General features: G+C 39.8%; 1 protein-coding gene across 1 annotated transcript in view; it reads right to left on the bottom strand.

Annotated features, from left to right (window-relative positions):
* LOC146514430 (transmembrane protein 132C-like) overlaps positions 1 to 17182 on the bottom strand; it is a 221030-nt gene that overhangs the window by 151988 nt on the left and 51860 nt on the right. The gene's annotated exons all lie outside the window — the stretch shown is intronic.

Raw genomic sequence — 17182 nt, 5'->3', positions numbered from 1 at the left:
ACACTTCATATTTTACATAACATTTGCATGCATTGCCTGCAACCTGAGGCAATCATATCTACAGTCAGTTCCAGCAGTGAATGTTAAATGGTGTGTTGGAGACATTTCCATATGATATCACTTTCATGAGCCACTGCTCTTATTTGAAAGAATTTGCTTGACACAATCCAAAACACTTACGTCTTTCTCAGTCACTTGCTTATCAGGCTTGTCCATGTTCCCTCCTGCTTTCAATCCTTTTCATTATGGTGCGCTAACTCAATCTCCCACCCCACCCCCACTCTCCTTTAATTTCTCCGTCCTGTTATTTTAACATTCATACATTGTCATCTTCTTGTTTCCTGCACCCCTGTATGTTATTCCAACATCTTCATTTTCATATTTCACATATTTCAGATATGGAAAGTTGAAGTCTTCCAAACTGAAAATATTTGATCTGACTCGGTACGTAGATGTGCCATAGATAAAAAACAAAGAGTGAACAACTTTGTGATAATGGATAGTGTTGGAGAAACGTTGGAGAACAGCTGGGTTAACCAAAGAAGAAAACAGCTGTTTGCCTTTGTCAGCTTATGTGATATATGGTTTTTGGATAAACCCTACTTTTAAACCCTACAGAATAAACCCTACAGAATATTTCACATCTTTGGAAAAGCATGGCTCTGTCATATGTTTGTGCTCAGTATCTGCTTGGTTTTGGTGACAAAACCCTTTCGATTTCAAAAGATACAAAGGCGTTCATCTCTTTCAGTATTTCTCTTTATTGTCGTTGTTTGGCTAAACATGCTCTTAAATCGGGCCTCACATGCCCCTAAAACTTATGGCGTTATTTTTGTGCCACTATTCTGGGCGCACGTAAAAAAAAGTTTGCAGGTGCAAGTGTTGCATTTTGAGGAGAAATTTATTGCAATATGCAATGCGAAATGATGAAATGCAATATCTCAGAATCCATTTCGTCCAAAACTCAAACGAGGCAGTGGTGGAGGAGCACGTTTTTGGAGATGCCTGGGATATTGCCTTTCGTCATTTTGAGCTGATTGGAGACCAAAACAACCAATCAGATTTTTTTGCATCCAAGTCTGTGATTGGCTGGTTTTGTGGCACAAGTATAACGGTGTACAGAAAGAGCTGAACGCGCACGGGCAGAAATGTTGAGAGCGCAAGCAACACATTGCGAGCAAGCGCAAATGCAAAAACTGAGCGTGAGGGGCTGCTATTGTGTGTGTGTGGATAACAGCAAACACTGAAATACATTTTTTGCACGCAGCAATGAATTTGTTCACTCAAATTTAGCTTTTCTTTGCTCAAAATAAATTTCTCCTCAAAATGCAACACTTGCACCTGCAAATTATTTTACGTGAGCTCAATTTTTTTTTTTACTTGCGCTCAGAATAGTGGCACAAAAATAACACCATAAAACCTGCTTCCATCTCTCCCTCTCCTCATTTTGCAGACCTGACTCCCACCCTCTTCTCTTCACCATCAGTGCACTGATGGAGTTGCCCATGAGAGTCCATTGATTTTCTGTCCTGGACCCTGCATGCTGTGGGAGATGTGGCATGGTGGTGATTTGTGACAATCCATGGCCAAAAAAGCAATGACAAGCTTGCCAGACGAACAGCACCAGACAGAAGAGCAACACTTCAGAAACAGTGCAGTAAAGGGTTAAACTAGCTTCCCAAAACCTTACATGAAATGATGAGGGAGGGAGTTTGGGGGTAGGGGGATTATTCTTCCTTGAAGAAATGTTATTGTCATATGCACAGTAAAAATAAACACAGCATTTTACACTGCAAAATGAAATTCTTATTTTAAATAAGCCTTAAAGATAAAGGTAAACCAGGCAAGTGTTGTGAATAAACACAATTTACCTGAATTTGTTCAGCTAATGTACCCCACTGTGAATCGTTCCCTGTTGTTTCTCTCCTCTCGCACCAACAGCAGTGTATCTTGAGTCTGGAGAAGTGAGAGCTGCAACTACACAGCTCTGTTTTTCCAACTTAGCCACAGACTATGCAGTACTGCAGGTGGACACTGCAGGTGTCACAGGTGTTAACCTCCTAAGCAGCACTGTGTCTAACATCTTTCTTGGCGGTCACCCAACTCTCACGTGGACTGCTGTATTCATCCATCCGTTTTTCTCCCTACAGTGAAATGTCTATTGTTCATTTTTAAACAATTCCATAAGTGAATGATTTATAATATTCCCGGTCTTTAACTTCTTTCACATTACACCTGAGCTACAATTTAGCAAATACCTTCAGATTACCCATTTAAAACTTATAGTTAAGCAACTGTTTATGCAACTGTTTATGCCCCATTAAAAAACTACCAATTTCTAGGCTGTGCAAGCTACTTTAATGAGCCGTAGATAAAATCTAAAGGTAGGCATCCTCTAGCTGCCAAATACGTGTTTATAACATTTACACCTTTAAATTGGACGACAGGGAAAAATCGAGCTTTCACATTTGTATTTAACCTTGCATAGGTTGTTTCAAATAACACAGCAAAAAAATGATGAGCCTGTTTAAGGGTTATTGATAAACCAGGAGGCCCTCTATCCCCTCATTTCTACCTCTATATCTACTAATCTGTTTCAAAGTCATGCATTATGTTGTATTTTTGTAAGTTACAAATGTTTCTTCAATATGTCAAGGACTTTCATTTATCAAGCATTTCACTGTTATGTATCTGTATAATTCATTTATCTGTTGCCTTTGGCTGTTAGTTAGTTAACTACTAGTTCCATCTAGCCTAACCCCCTGGGAACTTACACCCTCGGACTGGGAATCACAATAGTTTGGTCTGTTGTGGCATTATTGAAATGCAGGTCAGGATTTGGACTGAAAAGTCAATGGCAAAAAAAAAAATCAGCAATCAAGCACATTGCTTCCATTTTATTCTGAATTAATTAAGTATTGTTCTAAATATTGCTTGTGACACCACCCCAGCTAAATAAAATTATGTTTGCTGCCTAAATAACAAACACCCACACAGCTGAAGCTAATTACAGGCGTCTTTCTTCTTTATAATCATATGCATTAATAGTAAAATGTCTGCCTCTGATAAATGAAAAAGAATAAGAATAAGAATGAATCATAAATATGAATTCGTTTTCTAAGCAGTCGCTTTCATGTTTGTATTCATGTGGCACACCTTCAAGCTAATCACACCTTAAAATTAGTCACCCTCTGTGTGCCGAGACAGCGTACAGTGAGTGACTGCTGCTGCATAGCTTTTACTGAGAAAACTGTGTTTGCGAGTGACAAAACTGAGACCGTGGTCAAGGGGCGAGCCGGTGCTTAGTCGGTGCTGGATCACACTTACAGCCGAGTGAAAGGATTTTCCTGTCTATCCTTTTCTCTGGGGGATGTGACACACTGTCCTAGTTTCCACTTACTATGACACAGATTAAACTAAATACAACAGGAAAAAAAATGCTGTAATTTGTAACTTGAGATTTAGAATATGTCCCTTTCTATGACACCAACAGGACATCGTAAACAGAGAGGCAAAGTCGGTGTGATTTGTAGCCTTGACTTGCCCTTGGATTTCATGTAAGCAGCACTGTACTTGTAAATCATGTCTGTAGGACTGTTTCTGCAAATGAAAAACGGAATGATTTGTGTAGATAGCTTAACTCCATGTGCTAAATCCTGGCTGTAAACTCTACAGGAGTAATTTTGGGCACTGCCAATCCCTCAGGATGTGGCCTGAGGAATCTGATCACATATCAAGCAAACAGCTGAACCAGACCTCATCATTAGACAGATGTGAAACTTGGGATTTACTGACTTGATGTTATATACATGCAGTATGAGGCAAAAGGCCTATGGCAGCAATGGGAATGGAGATTAAAATGTTTTTTTTCCCCATATCATTTCACACCATGCAGCAAGCAACTTCTAAAATAAACCTCAAAATGGTATTGACGCATTCGTGTCCCCAAGACAGACATGTGTGGCTCCAAATCAAACCGTTTCTTATAATCACCTGTTTTTATCCCTGGCGACCTAAGTAGAACTTCACCCAAGAAATATAAGCCCTTCATCTCCCTTCAGCCTCCCTCCTACTCCTCCTCCTCTCATCCTATCTTTATCCTCCACCATGTGTGCATCTTGCAACCACTCCCTGATCAAACATATTAGGCTGGCCAACTTCAGTAAGTCACTAATCAAACAGCATTTTTTTTAATGAGATTTATAAATGGAGACTGAGGTAAGAGGTAGGAAAACCCGAACAGCAACAAAGATTGGAATGGGGCAGGGCAAGAGGGTGGTGGTGGTGCACTGTTTGTGTTAAGAAAAGTAAAAAATTACAGCAAGAACATTACAGGATGGGCTGCATGCCTTTATCATGATACTCTGATTACAATTTTGTTTTTTGTAAATCTAGCACAACATTGTTCTCACCTCCTTTAGAAGCACCTACAAAGGTTTAATGCCTCCCAACCTGCTGATGCTACTCTCCCAGACTAATGTTTCACAGAAAAGAAAACAATTAGTGGTCATTGACAAAACTGGCATGTAAAATCTAAGGGCTCCAATCATATAACTGTGCCCATGGGAACAGAAAGTCCTGCAGGTGATCTCCGGACGCTGCTCTAATTTATAAACAAACACGCAGATAGCTCATTTCAATAAAGAGCAGCATTCTTAAAGGGACAGTGAAATTAAATGGTCCTTGATGATGGGTTGAGATGAGGCTGCACTATATCTGCTAACAAAATATCAATAAGAGACAATTGAAGAAGAATCAGTGTTTCTGGTACAAAAGTAGAGTCTTCTGGTAAAAAAGACTGCTTGTGAAAACTGCAGTCTATTACACCATATAAAGCTCAATTAATCAAATTTTATTCTTGATTACGATCTGGGCTTTCAACGATCATTAAAAAAGACTGAGCCGATTATTAGCCCCTCCCTCGTGCTTTACTCTCGCGCTGCTCCGTGTGGCAAATCGAGCGCACCTCTCTGCATTTCGAACACGTGTCGTAACATTTAAGAACAGCGGTCCCCAACCTTTTTTGCGCCACGGACCGGTTTATGCCCGACAATTTTTTCACGGACCGGCCTTTAAGGTGTCACGGATAAATACAACAAAATAAAACTAGCACGGGTACCGAAATAAAGAAAATGTATTCATAACACACGTGAAAAGACCAAGGAAAACCGAGTAAACGATAAAAACGATAACAAAATAACGCTGAAAACCGATAAAAACCCTGAAAACTATACATTTCACACCTGAGCCTCAACTCTCGCGTACCAAACGACTCACGGACCGGTACCGGTCCGAGGCCCGGGGGTTGGGGACCGCTGATTAAGAGGACCCGAGGGAAGCTCGGAAAGCTAAGCAGAAGTTATTTGGAGAGGAGAGTGACTGCTGTTGGGTGAAAAGAGAGGTAAAAAAAAACTTCAGTGGTGTGGAAACATTATGGGTTCGCGGAGTCAGACGTGGATCAAGTAGACATAGTGTGTAAACTTTGCTACAGTGTCGTAGCTGCACCACAGAGCAACACTGCAAAGTTCACTAAACATAGATGTTTACATTTTTCATTTATTTTTTATATTGCAAACATTTGCACTGTTATCAGTATTTGCACACTATTTTATATTATTTGACAATCTTTAAAGTCATTATTCAATACATTGTTATTGTTATGTTATGTGTCAAGAGTATCGGAACAGTTGAGACGCATTTTTTTCGAAACACCGGGTCTCTGTGGCTTTTAAACCCCAAAACACGCTGTGCCAAAAATTGGTCCACCCCAAGGATCGGGTCCCCCGACACAAACAGAGTAACATAGTGTACGCTGTTAAGTGCCAGGAGGATTGCCAGGATTTATACATCAGGGAAACCAAACAACCTCTGGCGAAGCGGATGGCACAACACAGAAGAGCTACCTCGTCAGGCCAGGACTCTGCAGTCTATTTACACCTACAGGCTAGTGGACACTCTTTCAAGGATGAGGATGTACACATCCTGGACAGGGAAGAATGCTGGTTTGAGCGTGGAGTCAAGGAGGCCATTTACGTGAAAAGGGAAAGACCATCTCTGAATCGAGGAGGGGGCCTAAGGGTACATCTTTTGCCGTCCTACAATGCTGTGATTGCAGCCATTCCCCAACTCTCTCTGAATGGTACTCATGGCCATTGATCAGTGGTCTTTGATCAGTGGGTTTTGATCAGTGGTTGTTGATCAATGGTCATGAGAATTTGCATAATTATGATTAAGGAACTGACCTCCCAGCCCATTGTCCCTTCAGTGGGCTGGTTTCAGTCATTATGCAAATATACTGTTTATAAGTTTGGGGAAACCTGCAGTCAGCTGAGACTGAAGAAGCCACTTGGATGAGTGACGAAATGTTTCTCCCACAAAACACTACGTCCAGATGAACAGAATCAACTTTTGGAGGTGTTAAATAAATATTGTCAAATAATCGAGATCTCAATTTCAGTGAAAATAATCGTGATTATCATTTTTGCCATAATCGAGCAGCCCTACAGCCCAGTGTTAATGAAGTTACCGTTACCACGCCAAGCGCACCCCTCTTAAATTTTTTTTCAGCAGTCTGAGGCTGCAGTCATTTATTAAAGTCAATAAAATATATTGTAACATTCCCACACTGATCTAACACTTCAAGTCTGCTTCAGTCTCATTAATTGCTGCATTCTGACCAATATTTTAATCTGACAACAGACCTGATACCAGGGAAAAGATTTTTTTCACTGAGGAGCTTTCTCTGTGTATAAATGTGACTAAATTCCTGGCACACTGCAAACCTCATCTCTGTAAAGAAACCCGGCTGCCTATAAAAAAAAAAGTAGCAACCATCTGTGCATTTCGTAATGGGATTCTCCTCTTCTCTCTGACGCTTGGCTCAGTCCAGTTAAGTTAGGCTCTGTTTTATCAAAATGCTAGTTTTACTGAGGACCAGAAGCATGTAGGATTCATCTTTAAACATGCAGGGTGGAGGAGTCAGTGAAGAGTTACAGGACATGGCCGAAGCTTTCACAGTGCACGGACAGCTCTGAGCCATCAACTCGCACCAATTATATGCTCTTTCTGATAAACTCTCCCCTTCTCATTCCAAATAAATGAATTTTCCTATTGGCAGATATCTCAGCTACACTGGGCACATAATACATGATTTCTTTCCAGGCATTAGGCATTCAGGACAACTTGGAGTAAACAGTGGTGCAACCTTTGTAAATCATATTTGTGTAATTCATTTACATGCTCTCCTCCCAGAATTTTGCACTCTGAAAAGGAAACTTATAGTAAGTAAGACTACCTGCATCCACGTCTATCAGTTGGAAAACTGCCCCTGCTTTAGTAAATACCTACAGAAGCTTTTTAATGCCAAAAGAGGATTTCACGATGGCACTAACGGTTAGTAAATCCAGTCCTAAATCTGATCTAATTCCCTGTTTAGCTCAAACGGTTCTGCTTTAGTACATGATGGGTTCTAAAATGTCCTAAGACAATGTTATCATCAAAAGACCACAAGTGCCAGTCTTTTTTTCAGCGTGTTTATTAATGGCATCAAGCTCAAGAACCGTTTAAGCAACACTTATCAAGGCGTGTGTCACACCCATGTAGCAGCTATCAACATTAGATTAATACACAGGTGAATGTAAACCCAAATAAAAACCCTATCCCACATAGCAAAATTTGTATGGCCCACACAATGTGCTTACACATGGCCCACATACCGCAAAGAATGACGGCCCCTTGGTGGCCCACATCTGGTTTGCCAGATGTGGGCCACACATGGGCCAGCACAAGGCCAGTTGCAGACACACTATGTGGTCCTGTGCTGGTCCAGAACAGTTTCAGCTCTGGCCCCAGATGTCAGCCTAATGTGTACCTTAATCAAGCCATGTAATAACAACATGTGCCGGAAGATAATAGTGCAAAAGTAACATGACAAAACTCTATTCAAACAGTGAATGGACTGATTCTTTTATACTGCTCCTCTACTGTCCGGGATTAGTGAACATGCTCTATACAACATGCCACATTCACACTTTCTCTAAACTGAGTGCTTCCTAACTACATTCATACACATTCACACTCACACTCTTGACATGCAGCCAAGGATCGAACCACCAACCTTCCGATCAGTAGGTGACCTGCTCTACCTCCTGAGTTACGGCCACCCACTGGCAAAAATGAGTAAACCGTCACTAGGTTTTGGATAAAGTATACACTCACAAACCTGTCAAATCTGCATTTGAAACGTTGGCTACCTATAGCAGTATAGTATTGCAACATGGCATTTGGGTCTTCTAACTAAAATAGGAAAATGCCATCATTGCCAGACCTGGCCCACATTTGGTTGACATACACCCTGCCATGACACCAGTCAGTCAGAAGTGCCAGCTTGATGCCAGATCCGGGCTAGACCTGTTTTCTATGAGCCTGGGCCACATAAACCAAACCACAATCGAACCAGATATGGCATACCATCACATAGACAGTGCCATCTATGCCAGGCCTGGCCCATATCTGGATGACATAAGTCTTATCATGCCAAAAGTCAGCTAGCAGTGCCGGCTTGATACCAGATCCGGGCCAGACCTGCTTGCTATGTGGGATGTTTGTATAACAACTGCATTAAATCTTTAGGAAGCTCACTAACAGTTTAGCCATTATACCTGAAATGTCTCAGCAAACACTTTCATTAACTGTCAGTCAGACATTTGTGTTGTCACACCGCTACGTCTACGTCTACAGACAGACTTTTAAAGTATTTTTTTAAGACACGTGTTTATTTTTCAAGGTACACACAGAATAACTCAAAATTATGAGTTACCGTGGGTGCACTCTCTACAACTCCAGCCTCTGCTTTCTTGTAAGTGGCAGGCCACCGGAGCTGTGGCTTTTCAGCGGGTGTGTGTCTCTCAGGTCCGAGTGCACTACCGAATAAGAAGGGAAGTTGATTAGAACGTTCACAGCAGGCGTGCAAATTGCTCCACCTGGCACTAGTCCCTGAATCACCGTGTCCCACCTTTCCCTCTCCAGCTGGCTAAAACTACACCCCACCACATGTCTTGGGATAAACTGTATTCAGCTGAATGATGATCAATTAATTTTCTCTCAAGTGCAATCCTAAAGTCAAAAATGTCTTCTTTTCCACTTGATGAACAAATATTTCCTTTTTTAAACTGCTTATTCAACTCGGCGGCTCAGAGGTGCTTAAGTCTGGGAGACTCTTGTAATGTGATTTCAGCCACTCTTAAAGTGAAGCATTTAAATTAACTACTGGTGGTAATTAACTAGTTAGTACTCTACACTATTGTACATTCAGAGTTCCTGAATAACATTTTATTAAGTGACAAAAGCTATTGTTTACACTGGCTAAAATTAGGCCTTGCTTGAGGATAATTGAAGGATATTAAAATCCTTGCAAGAGTCTCAGTAATTGTATTACTTCAAATGTATGAATACTTTATTGAACTATTTACAAGTAAATACAGCTGCAGCTGTGGTGCAGGCTTAATATTAAGCAGGACGGTATAGGTGATGTCGAGATTTATAATTATGTGATGTTGTCCTGAAGAAGGAGACGGAGGTCAAGATGATAGCCAGTAAACAGGAGACGTTCAGGAGGTCAGAATGAGGCAGGTAATAAGGGATTTAAAAAGACGGTATTTAAGGTTGCATGTCATCATACCAAATATACAGAAAAAATATTACTACTACTTGCCCATGTACCCGTACTGATACTGTCTTGTAATATTGTAAAGCTTTTAATGATGTTTTCGCTGCTGCCTGTAAAGACAGCATTATAGCATTATTTTCTTAACCTTGTGGGTTAGCAAATCATCATGAGGGCCAAAGACGCTGGAAATCTGCCATCACTTTGATGAAAGTGATGATCGCTGGACAAGCAACACCATAGCTGGAAAGGCACTGACCTGTGACTGTATATAAAGGATTGTAAAATGGGATAAAGTTCCTGCTGAGCTGCATAGACTTTGTGTTGTCACTGTGTGACAAAGCACCGGCAATGCATTTTTCTAAATAACAGATCAATGGAGTAGTGGCAGTAGTTACAAAAAGACACTGAAACAACACATGTTCATTTATTGCCATAAACAATAGACAATAGAAAATTCTGACTGTAATATATAAATGCAGAGCTGCAAGTCAACCCCAAAGGCTCAACGGTATATTTTAGCCAGCTTGTTTTAAGGTGTAAGCATTATTGTTAAGAGAGCAGGGAAAATAAATAGCTTCAATTTTTCACTGACAACCTTGTTCAATTACTGAGGCACCTTAAGAGGTCTAGTTGCCTATAAAAGCGTGAAGAGCTCGTCTTGTCTGATGAGTCTGGGGTGCACAAGATGACCTCCTTGGCAACCTGACCAGAAAAGTGACTGAAGATTTCAGAGGGTGTAAACTACAGGAGACACAGAAGCCTCTCCTGAGACTCTGAAAAGACTTGTGATTGCCATTAAGACGCACTTCCAAAATCTGCCAGATGTAAGAGGCGATTTTCAGCCATTACCGTGGGTTCCATACATTAACTTTCAGTATTGAGGATGACAAATAGGAAAGCCCAGGAGAGACAATTCAAACCAAACTGTTTTAAGGTTAGACTGATTTCACAGGCTATTTTGCAAACATTTGCCAAGAAACTAGACCATGCAAAGCTCGTCAGCTGTCTTCTTACTTGGAAAAGACTTCAACAGAAAATATTAATCCAAATGCCTATAATGCCATAACATCTTTCCCTTTTATATTAATGGAGGAGATATGAGTCACCCCAGCCTTGACTTTCAAGCTTTCAGACTGAATCCAACCTTATTGTATTATTTTAATATAGTGAAAGGAAAGGTAAGGACTAACGATGCAAAAATGCTCATTTGTTTTTCCATTCTTATTTTTTCAATGAATAGTCTAAGAAAAACAGATGATGCATTTAGTCAATTGGGCTACGCCTCGGTCTTCACTGTATAGATTTATATTGGAAATAACTGCATTTCAACTACTCACTGAGCATTGTTGCAAATAGGGCTGCCACGATTAGTCGACAAGTCACGATTACGTCGACTATCAAAATCGTCAACGACTAATTCAACAGTCGACGCATCGTTTGAAGCTTTGTAAGATCCCAAAAGACACAGGAATAAGTAGTAGGATTTAAGGACTCAAACAGAAGATGGCAGCACTGCATGTACATGGATGCCAGCTGCCGTTAAACCCAGAAGAAGAAGCTTTGTCCCAGAATTCAGAGCACGGCCCAGCTCTTATTCTTTCTTTCTCTTATTATTCTTTCTGGGTCACAAAATAAACGTTTAACATATTTTCAGGTGAGAATGTATCTGTGTAAACCTCAAATATCTGCTCAGTTTATCAAGACACCACATATTTTCAAAAGGGCTCCGAAGTTTTCGGAGACATCTGTTACCCACTAGCTCGAAAGCTAGCTGGGGGCAAGGCTCACTAGAGCCCGTGAGAACACCGGACTCCCGGCAAATCATTTTCAAACCCACTGCTGTCTTTCGCTATTCAGGTTAAACATGTAATATAAGTCACTTAGATAACTTAAAAATGTTATTGTTTGGCTTTTTTCGGTATTTTATTTGTTCCTCAATAAATTGGTTTGGCTGAGATTAAAGTTATAGTTTACACAACTGAATAAACATCAAGCAGACAACTGATTATCAGAAGTGTGAGATGCTCAAGAATATACTCCGATGTCCTGTTATATTTTAGATAGCAAGGAGTTTATTAAACTTCACCGAAACAATCCGCAAATTTCATTTAAATTCAATAAACTATCATCTTGTCTTTATTTTTAGTTAGCACATACCTTAAACACTTAAAGCTGTAAGCTAATGATAGTTATATAAGAGCAGATGCTTCTGGTGCAATAAGCTGTACGTTTTACGTCCAATGGATGCATGATCTGATTAGTCGACTAATCGCAAAAATAATCGGTGACTAGTCGACTATCAAAATAATCGTTTGTGGCAGCCCTAGTTGCAAAATGTATAAATAAATGATTTAGGTGTAATTATGTTTAGTGTTAAAAATATATCTTCAAAGTCCACTTTTAAACAAATCTGTCAAACAAACCACAGTCGAGTTTTTCAGAGAACTCCACAAGAAATGCAAAAAGAAAATCTGAGCACCTATTCAAAATTTCTAAGAAACAAAAAACAGTCTTTAAAAAAACCCCCAAAAAACAAATAAAAAACCAACAATGTGTTATTTTGATGGTTGCTAATGGTGTTGCTCACTTTTGCATCAGGTGGTGCCCACATTTTTACTTTACTGATTATGGTGTTTTCAAGAAGATGGCACATCTTGTTTTTCCTCTTCTAATACTGACATTTAAAAAGCTTTTGAAATCCCAAATTTTCATAAGTCCACAAGGTAAAACATTAGGACGTGATCTTTACATGGCATTTCCTTTGGTTAAACATTTGCTCTATGTGCTGGCTCCGACTGTAGAGAAACTGCTTAAGGGACCTCAAAGTCACTATCAATGGACCTACTGTCGGTCAGCATGAGAGGTAACTTTCCTATTCTCAGCCACAGAACAATGAAATTTTTTTTTTTTTTAAAGGTATTTTCGAGCTCGTGGAGGGCTGGATATAAATGTCAGCTGCTCCTCAGATAGAGAAAATGCCACTGGCAAAGTCAAGAAGTTTAAACCTTATCAAAGACAGCTTCTGATAAAGCCTTATGAACACATAAAGGGGAGAAATAGGCTGAATGTGTCCAAAACCACTAAGCAGCACACCACTTAAGTAACACTAAGTTACTGGAGAAAGGTATTTCAGTTGTTATAAACAAGTGTTATGCTATTACAACACCCAACCACTCAAAAAGCTACATAAATTCATCATCACCCCATAATTTATTTGTTTATTGCTCAAAACAATCACCTAATTTACAAATGCCTATTTTTTTACAGCCACAAAGAAAAAAAAGTTTGCCATCTTCCATTCACTACTGGCTACTAGATATAAAGCTAAGCTCCATAGCAATATAATCCCCTGGTTAGTGAATTGACATGGATGATATGTCAACAAAATCCAAACACACAGGAACACTAATCACTCCAAGTGCCCATCACATGCACTCCGACACTGCAGGAGAAGCAGGGCACAGCAGAAAGCCCTCTCCTAGCTGGAGGTTAATTGGATCACATAAAAGCAAAGCACACCTCATCTTTCATCACTAGGCAACACATTTACGCAGCAATCGATAGGTGGAATCATATTTTCCCCTTTCAGAAAAATGAGGGAAAATGAAGTATTGCGACCCGACTGAGATGGATAGGGCATGGCTTCATACCCTACAGATAGCAGCGATAAGTCTGTGCCCTGTGTTTGTTCGCGACTTGAGTTGTTTTTGCTTCTGACAAATTATATAGACTTTTTAGTTCCAAAATGGCCTTTGGTTATTTATGTCGATAAAGTCTGAGTCTGAAAAAAACTGTCTTTCTCAACTCACCTTTCAAACACACAACATACACATGAGATCGAACATCAACAGATTTAAAGATATTTACTTTTAGAAAGACAGCCGGGTAAACTAACAGCAATTCTATACCAATTGTTTGCCATTAAACAAGTCTACATCATAAAGGAATAAATATTCTTTCAAATATTAAAAATACATATTTAGATTTTCTCTCAGGGCATATTCGCACAGTTAGCAACCACCTCGCAACTAGAGAATATGAGTATTACCCAACTGGCTGAGAATGGTTGCTGGAGGTTGTTCGCAGCTTCTGTGAAATCATTTGCTAAGACCCATTCCCAAAACTGATGAGTAACCTCATGATAACCAACGGTTGTTAGGCAAAAATTATATATGGTCACAAAGAGGTATGCGGTCCTGGCCCAGAATCGTCCTTGTGATTGCTTTGGTTGTAGCCTTCTGTAGTTTGCATGGAAGACACTAACTTGCCCTCAAACACTCATCAACTACTCGCTGAGAAGTTATGAAACTCTTTAGAGAGTGATACAAACTGTAAATGAAGATAATTAACCTTCAAACTAAAGTTTGCGCCATTTGATACTTGTTGGTTTCAGACTTTGTGGTCTTCGTTTCTACTTTGATTTGCATTTTTCTAAAGTTTCCCTGTCACTCTGTGGTAAGTTATCAAGAAACCTTGCAGCCAAGTCACTGTCATCCATGCAATCTACAGGCAACTCTGACAACACGCTAACAACCAAAGTAATCACAAGGAGGTTTCTGTGACCAGTTCTCCTAGGATCTAGCACTGGCCAGCCTATTAGGGCACAATTACAGCTGCGATTCACAGCAATAACAATGAGAAATCAACACAAAATGACAGGAATAGCTGTTATGACACATGAACACCGGCATGAACAGTCCCATGAGTCTTTGGGTTAGTGACCCCTCCCCTTGAGCCGTTACAATACATTCTTCCGTAGCAACTGGAGGTTGCTCACTGGTTGCCCAATTATGAAAATGTAATTCCATGTAACATGCTCAAAGCAGTCATGGAAATGAGGCTGCCATATCTTCAACCACGAATGTGTTGCAACACAACCTGCCTCAATTAGATCCTAAAGGTGACTGCTACAGAGAATGGCATTTAAAACCCATCCTCCATCTCTGCTTGCGTGAGAATAATGTATTTTAGCATCACAGGAATCCTAACAAAATGGAAACAAAAAAGCTAAAGTTTCTGTTTGAGCATTAGTTATGCCTGACTGGGGAGAAATTTCACTAGCTTCCAAACATCTCTCTGTCTGCTTAAAAAACTTTTTTTTCACAGTCATTTTGCAAGGCATCACGTCTCCCTGGTGGAAGCACTGAGAAACAGCAATCAACATCCCTTTGCCAGTTGTGCCAAAATAAAAAAAAAAGAAAAACCTCAAAGCTTTCTGACTTAAAGACACATTTGGGACATAAATGGGCTTTTTATGACACTTCAATTCTGTCCATTTTCCTTTTGGCCAAGTGTTGTGCATTGTACAGTGTCAGAAAGAGAGGAGGAGAATGGCGGCACTGGGAGTCACAGAGGAGCCGCCGGTTGTTTAGATGAGATGAGCAGGAGACGAGAGCTATGGAAGGAACGGGAAATGTGCTGAGCAGAGCAGAGCAGCAGTTAGCCTTCTTACGAGGGCACCCACAGGGGTAATCGAAGGCTTCAACTTTAACTATGTGTGCTCTGCTGTTGTCATTTAGGCTCACAGATTGCCTCGGTGCACTTATGAATGTGACCAGCTCTCTCCCTATCTGAAGTAACCACACTTTGAAAGTGAGTCAAATAAAAGCAGTGACAGTGACAGATGATGCGGCATTGTTCCTGGATGGAGGGGGTCCCATGTCATAAATAACAACAAATCTCAGTACTCAGGTATTCATATTCAAGTGAATCCATTTGAGGTATACTGCATATTATACACCAGGGGTGCTTTTTTGCAAATATATACAATCAGATGCAGTTAAGTGGGTAAGAATAATGCATTGAGTTGGCAAAAACGAGCAGGGTGAGTAATGTTCTGGCATTTCCAGCAGGGTTATACTGTAAGAAAGTCAATGGGCCTTGGACATCAGGCACTGCAGCTGCTCCCTGATCTCAAATAATGTAAACCACAATATTAATTATGGTTAGGACAGGGGATGGGCACAAGTTCAACGTTTACTTACACTAGGATATATATATATATATATATATATATATATATATATATATATATAAAAATTTAACAGCTTTACATTACAGAATAAACCGAAAAAAAACTTTACTGTGTTTTATTTAACCTTTGGTATTGTCTATATTGGTACCTAACATTCTGTTTATTTTAGCCTTTTGTGTACAGCGCTTTGTGACTGGCTGTCTATGAAAAGCGCTTAATAAACAAACTTTACTTGCATATCAGTTAAATGAAGATCAGTTGCAATACATTGTTAAATATGCTTCATGTGCTATGACTTATGATACATTTAAAGGAATAACTGGGGCAGAGGTTATTATAAGAACATCCATTATGAACTAAAGATTGGGATAGGATAGGTGTTTATTGATGTCAGCAATTAAAGCCAAACCACAGCTTCAGTAGTCTTTTGTACTGTGAAACTATTATTAGGCAATAGAAAAAGATAAAATCACTGCAACTCTTATTGTAATGTCTTAAGCACAGAAATAAAGTTATACTTTGTCATCGGTCAGGGCGATATGACCAAAAATATTATACATTTGAAAATTTGCAATAACAATATAACTGACGATATAATTGACGCTAGACAAAATACTTTACAACTCCACAACTTTATTAGTGCAAAAAAACAAATATCAATGTATTTTCACTTAAACAAACAGCTGTTTTTTATGTGCATTAACGTTATATAAAAATTTTACAGTGCAAATGCAAATTCCTTGCTGACAGTTTAACCAAAAGGGATTTCCAGTGGACATTGGCCGACATATCCTCAGCATAACCATGTATAATATCCACAAAACTTAAAAAGAGGTTATACAGACACAATATGGTAATATTATGTTGAAGCACAGTACGTATCACTCCGCAAGGCTCCTGCCTACGATAGCTGTAATACTCCAACAATCCATCAAGCGGTGCGGGTTCGTAGCTTAGCAAAGTTGCACTAAAACATTTGACAGATTTTCGAGCGTAGTGTACCACATAAAATCGTTTTGAGGTCAGTAAACACAACCAGAATTCATACATAAGGCACACAGGATTACAGCTGGGATAGGCTCCTGAAAAGGATAAGCGGAAGTGAATGGATGGATGGATGAATGGATGGCACACAGGATTATAAGGGGCACTGTCGATTTTCAGAAAAATCAAAGGATTGATTTTAAGTGTGCCGTATTTTCCAAAAAACATGGTAATAACAACGGCCCGCTAGCATGCTCTATCAAAAATAGTGCTTTGTTGTGTATCTGACGGACGAAAGCTTAACCAGTTCCACACCACTGAAGTTGCAGCATTTTTACAAACCAGTTCTGGTTCATCCGTTTCATTAATCTCACTAATCTCAACACTGCATAAGGTTATTGGTCCTTTGGTTTGATGAGCGAATGACGTGAGAAAACTTTGCAAGATCAATGTCCAGAAAGCACTTTTTTCGCTAAAGAGTGCTATTCTGAGAGTAAAGATAAAGCATTGGTGCTTAAATTTAAGAAAACAAAGATGTCTCCTGAACAGCTGTCTGT

Source organism: Neolamprologus multifasciatus, chromosome 7, assembly GCF_963576455.1.
Source record: "Neolamprologus multifasciatus chromosome 7, fNeoMul1.2, whole genome shotgun sequence".
Lineage (NCBI taxonomy): Eukaryota > Metazoa > Chordata > Actinopteri > Cichliformes > Cichlidae > Neolamprologus > Neolamprologus multifasciatus.
This window is presented reverse-complemented; position numbering and strand designations above follow the sequence as displayed.